This window comes from Nerophis lumbriciformis, linkage group LG06 (assembly GCF_033978685.3).
Source record: "Nerophis lumbriciformis linkage group LG06, RoL_Nlum_v2.1, whole genome shotgun sequence".
NCBI lineage: Eukaryota > Metazoa > Chordata > Actinopteri > Syngnathiformes > Syngnathidae > Nerophis > Nerophis lumbriciformis.
In genome coordinates, this window is record NC_084553.2 from 46,213,402 (window position 1) to 46,218,450 (window position 5,049).

Below are 5,049 nucleotides of genomic sequence, written 5' to 3' on the forward strand. Positions count from 1 at the left end.
AATAACAGAAAGAAACAACCCTTTTGTGTGAATGAGTGTGAATGAGTGTAAATGAGGGAGGGAGGTTTTTTGGGTTGGTGCACTAATTGTAAGTGTATCTTGTGTTTTTTATGTTGATTTAATAAAAAAAAAAAAAAAAAAAAAAAAAAAAAATCGATGCCGATAATAAAAAAAACAATTCCGATAATTTCCGATATTACATTTTAACGCATTTATCGGTCGATAATATCGGCAGGCCGATATTATCGGACATCTCCAGTTAAAACCGAAAGTAAGCAGATATTAACAGTAAATGAACAAGTAGATTAATAATTAATTTTCTACCACTTGTCCTTAAGAATGTTGACAAAATAATAGAAAGGAAAATGACACAATATGTTACTGCATATGTCAGCAGCTAAATTAGGAGCCTTTGTTTGCTTACTTACTAATAAAAGACAAATTGTCTTGTATGTTCACTATTTTATTTAAGGACAAACTTGCAATAAGAAACATATGTTTAATGTACCTTAAAAAAGATTTTTTGTTAAAATAAAGCAATTTTTTTGTGGTCCCCTTTATTTAGAAAAGTACCGAAAAATATCAAAATAATTTTGGTACCGGTACCAAAATATTGGTATCGGGACAACACTAGTATCAACGCTGTATCAATGTCTTGTGCCTGCTGGGTTTAGTTTGCATAGGGATGTGCAGTTGCCTTTTTGAGGGGTGCTCTCAATATGAGCGCGCCTTTTGCATCTTTCTGGGAAAAAAAAAAAAAAAGGGTGGTGAGCGAAGGAGCGACTGTGTGTGAGAGAGAGAAAGAGAGAGAGAGGGTGGGAGAAGGGGGGACATGGTGAGAGAGTGAGGTGTGTGCAAGAAGGGAGGGGATAGACATTCTCCAGCCGGGGGAGCAGAGCCTCAGTCTGGGCAGCCAGGAGAAGCAGCATCATCTTGGCTGCAGTCTGCCATCAGCATCAGTACCAGTCTGCATCCAGCTTTCGGACTACTGTATTATCCACACCTAGCGCTCCCAGCACGGGTGTCAGGCAAGAAGCAGCGACCCCCACGGGATTTTTTTTTTTTTTGTGGGGGGGTGGGTAGAAAGTGAGCATGGAGAAGGAGAGGAGCGCGTGGAGAGAGAAACGGGATGCGGTGTCTGACGGTCGCGGAGCGATGCTGCTGTGAGAGCCCTCCGTGAGCAGCCAGCTGCGCACCAAGCCGCCCTCTATATCCCCCCCTCCCTCCATTTCTCCCTCCCTCCCTCGCTTTCCTTCTCCCGCTCCCTCACCTCCACTCGTCAGCATCGCCCATCACCGAACGTGGGGACGGACTCCGGCTCCAGAGGGCTACGCTTGCACCACGGCCGCCACGACCTCCGCCACTGACATAAGGTATTTGCGGGTGGGCTTCTCCATGCATGTGAATGGCTGCCTTCATCCCATGTCTTGTTATTGCCCCTCCTTCCACACACACACACACACACACACCCCTCTCCGTGGCCCTGTCAGCGCGTTGATGACATGCTTTGAGGCCATCATCATTTTTAATGTGGAATTTTGAATCCAGTCCTCGTGCATTACGACATACACATGCAAGCATGACACTCCTCCTCGCAAGAAAACAGTCCTATTTGCGTTTGATTTAACAGAAGTGACAATGTGGTGCGGTTTGCCAACATAATATAGACATCCTCGACGGTGCAAAAAAAAAAAAAAAAAAGCCATCATACATGTGCGTGCATGCAGCTGTGCACGCCCACATGTGCATTAATCTACACTCATAGGCCATAATCCGTGGTCATGTGCTCTCAGAGACATGACGTAACACAGTTTGTAAAAGATTGTGAATAGCGAGAAATGGGTTAGCATGCCTCGTTTATAAAAAATAAAAAAATAAAATAAAAAAACTGGCACATATTGAGAGTGCTCTCCTGAGGGGAAGGCAGGGAAGGTGTCCCTGGACGTTATGGAAGCGGGCCCCAGGCAGCACAAAGTGAGGGAGGAGTAGGTGTGGCTGATGAGGTGTTCCCCCCTGTTTTTTTTTTTTTCTTCTTCCCTCTGGACTTTTCTCCCAAGTCCAACTGGAGGTGCACTAGGACCATGGGGAATTATTCACGCACTAATGCAAGGAAGTCATTTTTGGATTGGTTTGACCTCATAAGTCAATAGTTCTTTTTCCACCCTCAGCCTGGATGATGAATAAGTAATACATACTGGAGGCGGAAGTTATAAAGTTGCAGCTCCACAAAGCCAAGGGATATTCCATTACCTATACTGATTTTAATCTACATTTTAAAACACCAGATATGTGTTGGATATGCTTTAATGGACATTTTGCTCCAGAGATAATTTTATAACCCATTTTTGAGTCTAAGACGTTTGATTCTGAAGGCGCTTCAAGATTGCAAATGAAACCACGCCCCACCTTCTCCAACACCAGATCTAATTATTTTGACCTCAACTGACACAGATCGGGTATTTTTTGCCAATCCAAATGCTCTAATACAGCGGTCCCCAAACTTTTAGACTCAGGGGCTGCATTGGGTTAAAAAAAAATTGGCCGGGGGACATACAGTACAGGCCAAACGTTTTGACACACCTCCTCATTTCAATGCGTTTTCTTTATTTTCATGACTATTTACATTGTAGATTGTCAATGAGGGCATCAAAACTATGACACCCGTGAAGTGAAAACCCTTTCCACCTCTTGAAGCTCATCGAGAGAATGCCAAGAGTGTGCAAAACAGTAATCAGAGCAAAGGGTGGCTACTTTGAAGAAACTAGAATATAAAACATTACTATTTATTATTATTTCACATTTTTTTGTTAAGTACATAACTCCACATGTGTTCATTCATAGTTTTGATGCCTTCAGTGACAATCTACAATGTAAATAGTCATGAAAATAAAGAAAACCCATTGAATGAGAAGGTGTGTCCAAACTTTTGGCCTGTACTATATATATATATATATATATATATATATATATATATATATATATATATATATATATATATATATATATATATGCATACATATATATACATACCTATATATATATTTATATATATATATATATATATACATATATATATACATACATATACATACATATATATACATATATATACATACATATACATACATACATACATACATACATACATACATATATATATATATATATATATATATATATATATATATATATATATATATATATATATATATATATATATATATACAGTATGTATGTTATTGATGGGAAAATGCATTTTTAGACAATAGCATTAGCCTGAGCGGAGAGTAACAAGCGGTAGAAAATGAATTAGAAAGGACAGATTTTTACAAGATAATAATTAAAAAAAAAAAAAAAACATTTTTTTTTTTTTTAAATTGGGAGTTTTCGCGGGCCGGATTTTGGACGTTGGAGGGCCGTAGTTGGGGACCCTTGCTTTAATGCTTCAAAGCTGGCATCTGTGCATCAGATTTGTGCCACATCAGGTGGCAGTTTTGTGCGTATTGCTTATTCCAGTGAAAGTACGTATTTTTTCGGTGGCCACATGTTCGGTGCATCACTAGTCGATAGTGCGCAAATAATCAATTATATATACATCCATTCATACTGTAACTACCTGCTGGTGTAAATGTATGTTTTCCATGGTCTGTGAACACACCGTGCCGGCGGAGAAGGAGGAAGTGTTGTGTGTCTAGGAGCGAAACACGGAGGCGGACGTGTGAGCACGGAGGAAATACTTGTTGGAATCGGGCCCGTTGTTAGAAAAAAAATTGGCATTAGAAACTAAAAATAGCGTCGGAATTTGTGAGTCGTTTTCTGGACACTACAATACATTATATCACTTTATTTTGTTTTCATGTAAAAAAATTAATACAACTTTTTAAGGTGTAGCGGCTAATATGTTGCAGTGGCGCACCACCACAGTCAAATACATTAAGGGGAAACCCTGGTATATCTCGAAATCGTCGCTGTATTTTTTTTCCACAGACACGGTTGAAAACAAACTGCATAAGCAATATATAGATTCACACGGTCATACCATTTGGTACACCTGCACACTCTCCGATCGAGGTAGACTTGTAGAAAATAATATGCTTTTAGCTGCATTTAAGTCACTGCAAGTCCCACTTATGGGTTGTTATGAGCATGCTAAAAATAGATTAGATGAAAATAAAACATTATCTTATCTTTTGTTGTTTCCTTATAGCCTGACACAGAGCTTTACTTTATGCACAAATAATAAAGTCCACCTCCAATGACGTAGCAAGACCGTAAAACCCAGCGAACAGAGGCATCCAAATGCATGATCTTATAATATAATATAACACTGTAACAACATTTATAAGTCAGAAAAGACAATATTCATTACAGATCCCCTTTAAGTGTGTTTAATATCTCGTTGTATCATATGTTCAAAGAAATGTATTCTAAAAGAGGCAAATATGAATGTGTCATCTGTTTAATGCAGGGTTGTCAAAAGTATCAATACCAAGTCGATACCAACACACAAAAAAATACATTAATTGCTTTTTATCAGTATAGTCAGTACTGACCTTGTTCCTCAGAGAACCGCATCAATTCTTGGCTACTGAGCACTGAGTAAGAACACCTACTGTCTGAAAAAATAAACCAGTGTTTCCCATATATTTACTCATTTGTGGAACCCTGTCACAAATGTAGGTTTGGCGCTTCCGGTTGGCCCTTGCTCATAAGGAAACTATAATGGAACTGTGGCAGTGTATCATGACTGTAGGTGTGGCATAACTATTTAGCAAGTAGAAGTAGGTATTAAAACGAGAAAGAGAGGTGTTTCTTTTGGCATGTATTTTTTCAGTAATCAATAGGGGTGTCATAAAAAAAACAAAAACATTGTGATTAATCGCGATTCTTATTGGTAACGATTCTTAATAGATTCAAAACAAAAAAATACATTTAAAAAAAAAAATATATTTATATACATATATACTTCTTTTTTTTCCCAATCTGTCCTGTCTAGTTCAGTTAGGTAAATCATATTGTTCATGTATATCAGGGGTCCCCAAACTTTTT

General features: G+C 38.5%; 1 protein-coding gene across 3 annotated transcripts in view; it reads left to right on the forward strand.

The window, feature by feature from the left end:
- Nucleotides 1-917: 917 nt before the first annotated feature.
- Nucleotides 918-5,049, forward strand: part of LOC133608863 (protein unc-13 homolog C) — a 384,474-nt gene continuing 380,342 nt past the window's right edge. For all 3 annotated transcript variants that reach the window (XM_061964459.2, XM_061964461.2, XM_061964460.2), the window contains exon 1: nt 918-1,373. The gene's annotated coding sequence lies outside the window, so the exon portion shown is untranslated. The remainder of the gene's footprint in view (nt 1,374-5,049) is intronic.